The sequence below is a fragment of the Onychomys torridus genome, unplaced genomic scaffold (assembly GCF_903995425.1).
Source record: "Onychomys torridus unplaced genomic scaffold, mOncTor1.1, whole genome shotgun sequence".
NCBI lineage: Eukaryota > Metazoa > Chordata > Mammalia > Rodentia > Cricetidae > Onychomys > Onychomys torridus.
In genome coordinates this window covers 301,454-315,063 of record NW_023411260.1, presented here as the reverse complement: position 1 = coordinate 315,063, position 13,610 = coordinate 301,454, and the positions used below count along the sequence as shown (strand labels likewise).

The following is a 13,610-nucleotide window of genomic DNA, read 5'->3' as shown; positions in this document are numbered from 1 at the left end:
AAAATACTTCTTTGAGAATATCAATCTTTTAAGTGTCTGGCTTTTCTATTCTTCTTACCAGGTTAGAAACACTGTTTTAGAATCATATCATTAAGTTAAAACAAAGTACAATGTAACAGGAAACAAATTTCCTCATTAAAAACAGATCTTCCAAGCCCTCAGCAGAAAATGGAGTCCCCACCACACACACACACACACACACACACACACACACACTCACACACACACACAGCCTGGCCACCAGCCCATTCCCTAGTTCCCTTTAACCCAGTTGAAACAGACTTAATATTTTCTTTTAGACATTTTTTTAATATCTCTGTGTTCCTTTTGATTTTTGTAGCTTATCACTGACCTTTAAAAAACTAAATAAATAAAGGAGAACATAAAAAAAATAATTATAGGACATCTAAACTCTAGAAGCAGGCCCATTCCCAAAGCACATATTTATGATTCTAAAATAACCTCCTTGGAACCTGATGGGCTTTGTGTAATCACCTTGCCCAGCCTCCACAGCCTCTGTTTCCCTGCATTTCTCAAGTTGGCCAAGAATTCGCAAAACCTATACCCATATAAACCAATCCTAGATACCAAATTTGACACCCTCACCCCCATTCTTTAACTTTCCTTTGCTCCCAGCTTCTCCATTTTGAGCCTAATTTTCCATTCAAAGGGATTCATAAGATGTACATAACTACAGGCATTTTTGAAGAATTTAACTACCTCTAAGAAAAGGTTCTATCTTGAGAAGAAGCTAGGGTTCAGTGCCAGCTTACTAAGAACCAAATCAAGCATCTGATGTTCCTGAACTGGACAATGGCTGTGGAGTCCACACAGTATCAGGTCTTGCTGAGCACCACTGGATTTGGAAAGCACAAAATTCCAGGGGCTCGGGCTGCTCTGGACTCTTTGAGTACACCATTTACCACAGCGGACATCTGTGAAGGCCACAGCTCAAGACTGCAGGAACAGGCAAACTATAGACCTGAAATGTCTTGTCAGATGAAGAGATTTTTGTTCTCTAATAGTCTTGGATCTAAACCCAGGGCTCTGAGCATGCAAGGCAAGTACTCTACCACTGCGCTACATCCCCAGCCTTGGAATCACAGGGCTGGTCACATGAACAGCAAAGGGGTATGGGAACATAGTCCTAGGGGACTGGAATTTCAGACTTACAATTCATGACAAAAGCACAGACTACTTAAGACCCAGGGTTGCCAACCTTTACTCACATGCATTTATTCATATCTGAAGTATTCATTAGGGGAAATAATACAATCAAAATCATCAACATATTTTCAGTAATTAGAACAGGCTCTATGTTTCTGGCTTTGTAAAGAAGAAAAGAAAAGAAGAAGCCAGGAAGATTAGTCAGGAAGGCTCTGAAAAGAACAGGCAAGCGCTGAGGGTGAGAAGGAGCGGTGGTGTGGAGATGCTGGTGGTAGAACCCATGCTGGAAGTCTCTGAAGTTCAGCTGTGTGGGGCTGGGCCACAGGAGGCACGAGAGAGGACTGGGGAAGAACAGGACAAAACAGAGATACACCGAGTAAAAATGTAAATGGTGCAGATGCTATTTCAAATCAGAGAGAGGACAGAGGCTTTTGTTGTTGTTTGTTTTTCTTTTTAATGTGTGTATGGATAGTTGTTTTGTTTTTTGTTTTGCCTAAGTGTTTATGCAACACATAGGTGCCTGGTGCCCTCAGGGACCAGGAGAAGATGTGCGATCCCCTGGGGCTAGAGTTATAGACAGCTGTGAGCAACTACCTGAGTCCTCTGGAAGAGTGGCCAGTGCTCCCTGGCCCAGGGATAGATTTTTAAAACATTCTTTTAAATTCATTTCATTTTGGAAATTTAAAAAGGCATAGCCTCATTCTTTGTTATTAACAAAATATTAACTTAGAATTTTAAAAACAAATAGCCAAATAAGCAAAATAAAATTCATATTTCATAATACAAGCCTGGATACACTCCAAAGTAATCAAGATTCTAAAATTCAAAATGAACCCATGCCAGCTTTAAAATATATATATTTTTAAATAAGTTATAAAATATATGTGTATACATATATGGATAAATTCATTTAAAATCTAAAAGTGGGGAAAGCCTTCCTTTCTCTGACTAGATATGCAGGCACAGTAAGATAAAAACATTTTTAGATGGCAAAAGGCAAAGGACAAATTGGGAAGATACCACAATGCTCCCAGTGGGGCTGATCTCTCAGTCTCTACGGTACTCTACAGAGGAGGAAGGAAAGGGCCGACAGCCTGATGGGAAACGCAGCCCAGGCTGGCACAGTTACAGACAAAGAAAAGCAAATGATCTTAACATACAGGAACAAACTCAACCTCCCTTGTGCAAGGACAATGAAAACTTGTATGCAGTGGCATATTATTTCTTCACCATCAGTCTGGCAAATCTAAAATCTATAGTTTACTCAGTTCAGCGGGCATGGGGAAACAGACATTCATACACAACAGAGTGCGTAATTGTGAAACCTCTATGGAGTGGTATTTAACAATTACCTAGAAGAAATTCTGTATATCTATCTCTTGATCCAATCTTCCTACTTTTAGAAATCTAGCCCAAAGGAAAACCAATACTACAGCAGTGGTTCTCAACCTTCCTAATACTGTGACCCTTTAGTACAGTTCCTCACGTTGTGGTGACCCCCAACCATAACATTACTTTGCTGCTACTTCATAACTGAATTTTGCCACTGTTAAGAATTGTAATGTAAATATCTGTGTTTACCAATGGTCTTAGGCAACCTGTGAAAGGGTCATTCAACCCCTGAAGGGGCCGTGCCCCACAGGTTGAGAATTGCTAATCTATATGTATGTGTATATCATATTTTATTATACAAAAAGGTCATTATTGTATATGAGCACTTGGCAGCAGACAGAGTTTGGTCTCTAGCAACAGTCCTCACCCACCAGGAAGGGGAAAAAAAACCCACAAAGTTCTTCGGAAAATGACTAATTCCAAGTTTGCAGAGAGAAAAAAAATGCAAAGAATATATATCCTATGGCTCTGAAATATTTTTGTGCTAAAAGGTCAGGAAATACTTTTAAGAGTGATAGGCTCTTATGAAAAAGACAGAGAAAGCGGAAGGAGCAGCTGGGAAAAGCTGGGGAACAGGAGATCTGGAGTTAGGCCGGGCTCACCCAAGCACACACAAACTTGGACACAAGGTCAGGCTGGAGTTTATTTACAAACAACACTGCATTACTTGAATTCCCCAAAGCAATACTTCTGGGGGCGTGTCGGCCATCAGCCAGAACTCCTCCAGCTTGCTGCCTTCTCCGGGAGCAGTACGAAGACATCTTGTCTCTTCTGTCCAAGAGGAGACAGTGGGTCGTCCCTTATCCTCCCTGGAATCGTCAAGGCAGAACCTGGCTTGTCACATGTTTCCTCTTTATAGATGGAGCAAGCGTGGTTACAACTGTGAGACACTGCACTATTGTTTAACCCTTAAGGACATTGAGCAGTGCAGAGAGTAATATATAAATATACCATACCTACCAACCAGAGTTTTACATTTGGACACGACTGATATGCTTATTTAACAATAAAACATAACAGTAAGTTTCAGACTCTTTTATGTATGAATATGCTACATAAGAAGAGAGAGAGAGAGAGAGAGAGAGAGAGAGAGAGAATGGCTTTATGCACTTTTAAACTATTTCTATAATAAACTACCCACACAATACCATCCTATAACCATCAGCTTTCGAAATGTATAAGCATTTTTCAAAATGCATAAATACAGATCTAATTTATTCATTTTAGCTATTGGCTATATGCTTTGAAGGGAAGAACATCGTCATTTGTTTGTTTCTCTTCCTGGTGGGCATTTCAAATATAAGCTTGTAGGCATTGCCCAGTTTGCCATTGCAGTGAGCACTCCATGTATTGTGTGAGGTGAATGTGTGCAAGACTTTCTCAGGATGTATGTGAAGTGGGATGTCTGTGGATCCACCTTTTCATCTAAACATGACCCCATCGTCCTGAAGCACAACCTGTCTTAAGTGCTCTGATCTTGGATGCGACAGACAAAACCAGCAGAATTGGTTCTGAGAAATAATACACTATGGATTAAATAATTCATTAATTTATGTGTTTCTTCATCTTATAATTTGATCATCAGTTAGTACTTAAGTTTTGAGCTATAAATTACCTACCTAAACATACAGCATATATAAGTTTAGAAGTTTTCATGTGGCTAGAACATCCTCCCATCAGTCCTTGTTTATATCTAGTATAACAAATTTCAGATGCTCTTGAGACACCTAGAGTCGCAACCTTTCCCCATCTTTCACTTGTCTATCAAGCTGTGTAAGTTTCTCACTTTATGGTAAGAAGGACTCACTCCATGTTTTGGATCTTCACAAGGTAACCAGAGTTACCACGTGGCTTGCCCATGTCAGTTGTAACATAGTGTGTGAGCTGTTCTGTAGTCTCTCCAAAGCAGTCATTCAAAGGGTATCCTTAGCCCAGAGTGCGGCTGAGCTCACCTGTAAAGTGTAAACTTCAAGATTTAATAAACATACTCAAATGTTTCCTTTAGAGTATTCATACTTGCAGGTGACAGACGTGAGAGAAAACAATCAAAAGTGAGGACTGAAGGAAATCAAAGACCAGCACAAATGATGAATTGATTGATGGCTCATAGCTGGGCCTTTCCTCTCATTTGTCACTGTCTTATTTTCCACCCACAAAGGATGTGATTGCAGCCATGCCATGGTTCTTTCACTACTCCTTCCTGGGGGAGATGTGAAGCTGGAGTGTTGCTTTAGTCAACTCATTAAAATGTCAGTTTCATTGAATTGATCTAATTTGGTTAATCAAGACAAACCAGGTTATCTTGACTGAGACCGTCATGAGAGTGTATTATCTCGCAAAAATGTAGTCAGAGTAAGTGGAGCCTGTTTTCCACCCTTGACCTCACAAGCATCCTCTAAATGAACTGGCATCATCTAGAACGGGCCAGAAATCCTGCATTTCCAACCTCTTGCTGCCACTTGACACTTTTCTGTGTAAGCTACGTCAGAAGGAAGCCACCCACGATTTGTATGTCCTTGCCAGTAACTACACAATTGAATAAACAAGTTCTGCGGGCCAAGGTGGGACAAAATAAAGGTTACTCATCCATTACCTACATAATTTTAGTTTCTGTGCAGATGATATGTATCTCCTGAATGCTTTAAAGACACAAACAAAGCTTCAGCTTCTGGAACATCATATAAACGGGTGTCCATGCTGTCGATTGCCATCAATCAAAGTCCATCGTTTCTTTTCTGGGATGATCCCACTGTGTATCTCTTCACAGATTCCCTAAAGATATTTATATGTAATCGATTTTCTGGATCAAAACTGTAGGCCGAATAAAATTGCATTGCTAGTTTGCACTTTAATTGAACCCTACCAGTTAAAAGCCACTGACTTGGGCAAATTCCATTTATAGTGAGACCTCAGAGATGGAGGTCCAGACCCAGGTGAGGCTGGGGGCTTTTAGTACTTACTGGTTGACAAGAACAACTCAGTGTGTTATTCTATGTGTTCATTCAGCTAATCCGCCATAGCTACACAAAAGAAATGCTATCAATATCCTGCTTCACAGATGGGGAAATCAGAGCTACAAAGGTCTGTAACATACACTATTGTGCATTAGATATGAGCCAGTACTTTATGACCTTCCTGAGCCTGCTACCTATATGTTAGCTGTGATTTATTGCCCTCAAAGAAACTGCATCTTTTCTAGAGCTATTTCAGAATTAGAGCCACAGTGTCTTCCTAAATGGAGAGCCATGGAAGGTTGATAGCTTCTTGCGGGAGAGAGGATCATTTTTCTTTAAGGTTTTGGTCCCTGGAGTGTCAACTATACTCCAGTAGATGGTCTCATACCCAGAAGATTATAGGCAGCACAAATTGGATTTAATGGGTTATAAAGAGAAGACATGTTGTTTGTGGAGTGGTAATGAAGGTGGGGTGGATCTGGGAGAAGTTAGGGGACGAAGTAGGATGAATGTAATCAAAACGTTGTGTACTGGCTGGTTTTGTATGTCCACTTGACACAAGCTGGAGTCGTCAGACAGAAAGGAGCCTTAGCTGAGGAAATGCCTCCATGAGATCCAGCTGAAAGGCATTTTCTCATTTAGTGATCAATGAGGGAAGAGTCCAGCCCATGAGGGGTGGAGTCATCCCTGGGCTGCTTGTCCTGGGTTCTATAAGAAGGTGGGCTGAGCAAGCCAGGGGAAGCAAGCCAGTAAGCAGCTCTCTTCCATGGCTTCTGCATTAGCTCCTGCCTCCAAGTTCCAGCCCTGCTTGAGTTCCTGTCCTGACTTCCACCAATGATGAACAGAGATGTGGAATGTAAGTCAAATAAACCCTTTCCTCTCTAACATACTTTTTGGTCGTGGGTTTCATTGCAGCAATAGAAAACCCTAAGACACATTGTATAAAATTCTTAAAGAATTAATAAAATAATACTATGTATTATCATCTTCTACCTTAGAGTGTATCTCTTTGGTAGAATGTTTGCCCTTCATGCACAAAGCCCTGGGGTTGATCCCTAGCTGTGGCTGATTTGCTTCCCTCTACACCTAGTACAAAACTCAGAAAGCAAGGTGCTGTCTCTAAGAAAGTCCTAGCATGTGGACCTTTTCCAATCCAGGCCATTTTGGAAACAGGTCTGGCTTTCTAGATTTTGCTCCTGGTAACAATTTCATAGATTAGATTTATAACCCTTCAAGTGTTAATCATTGTACCACTAATAGGTGGGAAGAGATATTCTGGTCAAATAAATTTGAAAAAAAGTAACACTGTATTGAAGATTCACAATGAAAATGAATATATTAAAGGTTCACAGAAGCCCTGCAGCTTGAGGCAAATTTAAATTTATATAGGCTCATTTTCCCCAAGCTTGTACCTTAACATTTCCATGAGATGTCATTTGGGCCTAGAGTTTTAGAATAAAGCTGATCCATGGTATCTTCGGATGAGTGGAAAGGAACAGGTCTCTGAGCTGTGACACCAAGGGCACAGTCCACAAGCACAGTCATAACACTGCACCCCTGTTGTCATTGTGTCCCTGTCACCCCTGTTCCCTCCCCCCATAAGCCCCCCATTCTCCATCCTCCATCCTCAACCTGGCCACAGGAAAGCTTGCCCTCAAGACTCATTGACAGGGTAGCATCTTGAGGCCAGTGTTAGACATTTCCAAGATATTGTTTAACTTCATAAGTCCCCTTGGACTTTTCTGTCCAACAACTTGGTGTGTGGCCCTGAGCAACTTGAAAACGAGCCACTGAGTTCTGATCCCCAAAGCTGGAGGGCAAAACATTGTGTTTGGAGTTTCAGAAAATCCTAGGGAACATTGATATAATAAGCAATGAGTCATAGACATCCATGATAGACAGGCACCATGCTCTCCTATGGCTTGTTCTCCAACAGGGGCCTAAATTGAATTACATTCATCCCCACACTATGCTACTTGGAACTTCTAAGAGTACGAGAAACCTGGATATTATACGGCAAGCCACAAATGGACTACTCTTCTGTTGAGTCACTCCACTAAAAAAGTTAAAGTCCCCTGTGGCCAAACTCAGCATCCAGTTCCCAGGCCACCAACATTCAAGCCAGGCAGGCACTGTCTTACAGTTACAGCCTTCACCCAAACTCTCCGACTAGCCAAGGGTCTATGATCTTTTTGAGAATGAAGATTGATTAAAACGTTCACCCCGACTGGAGCAGAACAGTTCATCAGAGAGGGCACTGGCCTGGTGGCATCATTCCTTTCTCCTGAATTGAGAAAAGGGGAGAGTTGGGATGGTCTTATAGCTGTTGCCAGCTGTTGTCATGCTCACAAGGACGGTGAGTAGAATTACATATCTAAGCTGTAGTTCTCCCAATAAATACATGGAAACTACACATTAGGTTATAATGGCAGTGACCCAGGGCTGCTATTATGGCAAGTGAAATGGGCATGCTGCAAAAAGGGGTGACTATGTAAACTCAGCAGCCTCTCTTCATTTCTAATGTTCCAGTTTCTGCAAAGAAAGACAAGACTTAAAATACGAGTGCCATAAACTTCTTTTTGTTTTGTTTTGAGACGGAGTCTTGTCTTGACACTTAGCCTTGTCTGTAGACCAGGCTGGCCTCTAACTCACAGACATCTACCTGCCCTTGTCTCCTGGCTGCTGGAATTAAAAGTATGCACCACCACACCTGGTTTCATAAACTTCTTTTAAGTTGTGAAAGTCTATGAATATGCTATAAACTAATATAATATTGTATTGGAAACAAAGCCTGGGAATATAGCCCAGTACTGGAGTGCTTACTCAGCAGGCAAGGGGACCTAGGTTTTCACACACACACACACACACACACACACACACACACACACAAAGAGAGGGGGTGGGGAACCATTGTATAGAGTTGCATAACTCATATTGTGCTTTTACATGTATTTAGCCTAATGGCGTGCTTTTTTAGAGTCAGTAACTGCCAGTCCCTGTGTCTCTGTGAAGAGTCTAATATTGAAGCTAGTTTGTCCTCTGCTACCCTCCAAGTCTATGTGGCTGGCCTGTTGTTGATGTTCAACAAACACCAGTTGGACAGCTAACATAGAAGGATGCTTATTTCATCTTTTACAATGTCACGAAAACCTTCACTACTATCTCAGTTTTGTTTCCCATTGCTGTGATAAACTACTCCAACAAAGGGAATTTGTCAGGGGAGGGAGTGGTGATTTATTGTGTGCCCTAATAAACTTCGCCTGAAGATCAGAGAACAGAACAAGCCACTAGATTAAACAAAGAGGCCAGGTGTCAAGGGTCTGCACAACACTAACAGCCCACACGCTTCTGTGATTTGAGGATGAGATGGCAATCAAGGGTAAGCAGAAGGCATCTACTCATGCTTAGTAAGTATTTTACATTTTATTCTTCCATGTGACCTCTACACACACACACACACACACACACACACACACACACACACAAGAATGAAGTAGGCTGGTGTTTGTGATACAGTAATTGCCAGGTTTCCAGGAGTTCTTAAGTACCAGGTGCCCACAAACATTGAAAGGCACATGCCTCACACTTATAACTCTGTAGGAAGCCAAGGCTTAGAGACATACACTACTAGCTCGAACTAGCTGGAATTTGGATCCAAGTCCCCTTTGGATCCAAGTACTATATATATTATATATATATATATATATATATATATATATATATATATTAACAGTATACCTCAAAAAAAAAAAAAAAAAAAAAAAAAAAAAAAAAAAAAAAAAAAAAAAAAAAAAAAAAAAAAAAAAAAAAAAAAAAAAAAAAAAAAAAAAAAAAAAAAAAAAAAAAAAAAAAAAAAAAAAAAAAAAAAAAAAAAAAAAAAAAAAAAAAAAAAAAAAAAAAAAAAAAAAAAAAAAAAAAAAAAAAAAAAAAAAAAAAAAAAAAAAAAAAAAAAAAAAAAAAAAAAAAAAAAAAAAAAAAAAAAAAAAAAAAAAAAAAAAAAAAAAAAAAAAAAAAAAAAAAAAAAAAAAAAAAAAAAAAAAACATACTTTCTCTAGCCAGGTGCTGAGGACCTACTATGGGAAAAGCATCACTTGGGATGGACACACACACACACACACACACACACACACACACACACACATAATTTTAAAAGAAAAAAATTTAAAAGCTGAATCAATTCATTTTTCTCTTTCCTTAGAGAAATGTCCATTCCACTGGCACTTTCTTCTCGCCTGCCTATTAGACTGGTACAAACCACTACCATTCTTCACCTTGAAAACCACCATAGATTCCCACAGATGCCCACACATCCCCCTGCTTCTTTCTCTGTTCCTCTGTGGAGTTGTTTTCCTCACAACGATGAGAATATTCTGATCCGGCACACTAGGTCTTGCCAATTTACCACTGACAAACACCCTTGAAGGAGTTCTGTCCAATTTACTGTAAAATCCAAATTCATTTGTCATGGTGCATTAGCCTCAGCACATTCCCACTCCCACCATAGCCTCTAAATCATTGACCTCCCAGATTCTTTATTACAGAAAGACCATTCTGTGCACAGCTTCCCTTTGGTAGATGTACATTCACACGTTTTACCCACCTATTCATTCTTCTGTTTTCAGGTTGACTATCTCCTTCTTGACTTGCAAGTTTTTATTATTGTTTAAAAAGAAGGGGTTAATTTTGGCTCATGGTTCTGGAAATCCATGGTTAAGGGCCATGCTGGTGATGGCTTGCTGGTAAAGTGCTGAGACCAGGCAGAGTGCCTAGGACGAGACATGGGAAGCAAGAGTGTATTCAAGGATTGTACGGTCTCCTCTTCATAAAGCCTTCAGGATAAAATCATGTAGACTCCATTCTGACAGCTCCATCTAATTCCAGTCACCTCTTCCAATGGGAGGTGATGGTAAGAACATTTAAGGTTTGCTTTCTCAGCAATTTTTAAGTATAAATTACATTATTAACATCTCATCCAACATATCACAGTTGGGTAAGTTTATGCCTTCTTAATATCTCATAGTAAGGTGATGCCACAAATATTGTTATTTTATGCTTTAATTACATGGGAAAGATAGTCTCTTTGTCATTGTCTATCAAGGCTAGACTATTTGAATAATAAACTTTAATTTAATTCAATAAGAAGTCAATAACAAGTTAAATTTGCATTTTATAATATCCTTTATTACTACATTGATCACACTTATCTATACATTAAATCAACTACATTTAATGATTAAAATATCAAATAATAACAAATTTGATATTGTTTTTTATCCCAGACCATTTTGTACCAGTTAACTTCTTTTGACCTTTGCTTTAAACATGTAATGAAACCACAGGATGCAGGGTCAGAGAAAGGAGCACACCACACTAACCCACAGCATCTTGTATTTTTCTTCAGAAGCCATAAACCCAAGACGGGAAAACAATTATGGGCTAGATACGGTTCTTAGAACTCTCCAAGAAGAAATAAAATAAAATACAAATGATTGGAATTACATAAAGCAAATGATCAGTGCTTCTCAGCTCGATATTTGGAGATGAGGAACAAATGATTAGTAAGTAGTAGCAGGCACATGATACGATAATACCCATATGCTTAGTATCGAGTAAAGGTGTATTTGGATCATTCTAGGCATGAATGAATCTGCTCTTTTGAAAATGCTGAGAAATAAGGACTCAGCCATCCTTCCTTCATCTTTTGTTAAAGTAGCATTTACCCAACCCCCAAAAGAGGGCAACTGGAGATATGGGATCTGTGAATTTAAGAAAAGTTTAAATTCAAGCAGTGGATTTATATTTTGAGGCTACAGCCTTCTATGTGTTTAGAAAATGTCATGAGTAATGAACCACGATATCTGATTCCATACAGGTTACCAGCTGGCTGGAAAGGCAAGGGGCAATACACTGGCCAGGCAGTGAGTGCATGATTGGCAGAGAGTGTGTGCTGGTCATGGTCCCAGCACTCAGGAGTTTAAGGTCAGTCTGGGATACACAGTGAGACATGAGAACCCAACTCAAAACACATATTCTCAGGGAGCAAGATGACGTCAAATATTGGTTCTGATCTTGATAAGCTATACCACTTTTGTGGTTCTCTACCACCCCTGAGAATCAGTCTCTCCTCTGTTAGAAGCCTAACTTTCCCACACAGGGCCAAGAGGAGATAACACATATAGAGTGCTTGGCATTGAATGAGTAAGTTAAGTACTCATTAAATGTAACTGTTGTGAGCCTATGGCCCTGCCTATCTGGGAGGGTGAGGCAGGAGGATAGATTGAGCCTAGGATTTTGAACCCAGTCTGAGAAACATGGTAAGATCCTGCCCCCCCAAAAAAACAAAAATGAACAAACAAACAAACAAACAAAAAACTATGATTAAGATTACTTAAGTCTCTTGTAAGTTTTAGGTAACTCTTTGTAAGAATAAAGATAAAGATGGGAGAAGACATTTGTTGAAAAGTATTAGAACCAATGCACAACTCACTGTGATTCTTAGTTTGTTGGGAATGGTAACCAGGACCTTGTGTCCTTTGTCTTCAACTCCTAACCTGTAGCTATCATGCGTGAGTACAACTCTAGCCACATTGGTCAAGCTGGTCCCCTGATTGGCAATACCTTCTGAAATTGCTGTTGCCTAGAACATGGTATCTAGCTGAGTAGCCAGATACCAAAAAATAGGACCACTGGTATGAGGAGGATGTTTTCAGCACCTTCTTCAGTGAGGTGGACACTGGCAAGCATGTGCTCAGAGTGGTGTTACAGAGCTAAGAACCATGGTCGTTGATGGATTTTTTTTGCCATTGGCACTTAGTGCCAGCTCTTCTGCAGACAGCAGATCATCACACTACACCACTGGCAAAGAGGTCACTGACCCAGTGATCATCTTGGAGATGACATCTTTGATGAGATAATCTGGGTTTAGTTCATAAGGTAAATGGCCAGTGCAGAGGTCTTCAGGGCTTTTTGGTTTTCCAGAGCTCTGGTGGGGGAACTGACTCTAGGTTCACCTCCCTACTGATGAAATGTTTCCTTCTTGATTGCATCAAGAAGTCCAAGCTGGAGTCCCCTGTTTACCTAGTTCCACAGTCATGTATGAGTCCTCCAGCTCCATCCTTACCACCCACACCATCCTTGAGCACTCCACCTGTGCCTTTCCAACTAGACTACCATTCACCATTTCTTCTCCCTGAATGCTGATCTTACAAAATTCTAGGCCAACTTGTTGCCCTATCCCTACATCCACTTCCTCCTGACCACATACATTCCTACTCCTGTCATCTCTGTTTTTTAAAAAAAGCTTGCTATGAGCAATTTTCTGCAAGAAAGAAAGATCACCAGTACTTCCTTTGTGACAGCTAACCAGATGATGAACTATGACCCTCACTATGGTAAATGCATGGCTTTCTGCCTGTTGTACCATGATCATATGTTTCCCAAAGATGTAGATGTTGTCCTTGACACCATTGAAACCAAATACGTCATCCACATTGTCTATTTATGCCCCACTGGCTTCAATGTTGGCATCAATTACCAGCCTTCTATTGTGGTACCTAGCAGAGAACTGGCCAATATACAATGGGTTCTGTGCATGCAGAGCAACACCACAGCCATTGCTGAGACCTGGGCTTGCCTAGACCACAGATTTGACCTATTTTAGGCCAAGCATGTCTTTGTTCACTGGTATTTGGGTGAAGGAAGGAGAAAGGGAAGTTTTTTGAGGTCCATGAGGACATGGCTACCCTAGAGAAGGATGATGAGAATAAGGAAGAAGCGTATGTGGCTCTGTTGAGGTGGAGGAGGTGGAGGAAGGCCACACTTGCAGAATTTGAGCTGTATGTCAGCTGACAGGCATTAATGGCTTGTCTTCATTCAGCAGTAGTCATGCCCTGCCTTTTCCATGTGTACCTCCATGATGTCTCAAAGTCAACACTTTGAGAAAGAAAAATAGAACTTGGATAACCCCAGCTCAGCTGTGTTATTTGCTATAATGAACATCATATAGTTTTGCTATGACAAACATCATACAGTTAGCAACATAATTGAGAGAAATCACACTGTAAACAAAAATTTTTTTTGCCAGAAGTTTGAGATGAC

At 40.2% G+C, this 13,610-nt stretch overlaps 1 pseudogene; it reads left to right on the top strand.

Moving 5' to 3' along the window:
* The first annotated feature begins 813 nt into the window (after positions 1–813).
* Positions 814–13,361, top strand: LOC118575052 (annotated as a pseudogene).
* Positions 13,362–13,610: the final 249 nt, after the last annotated feature.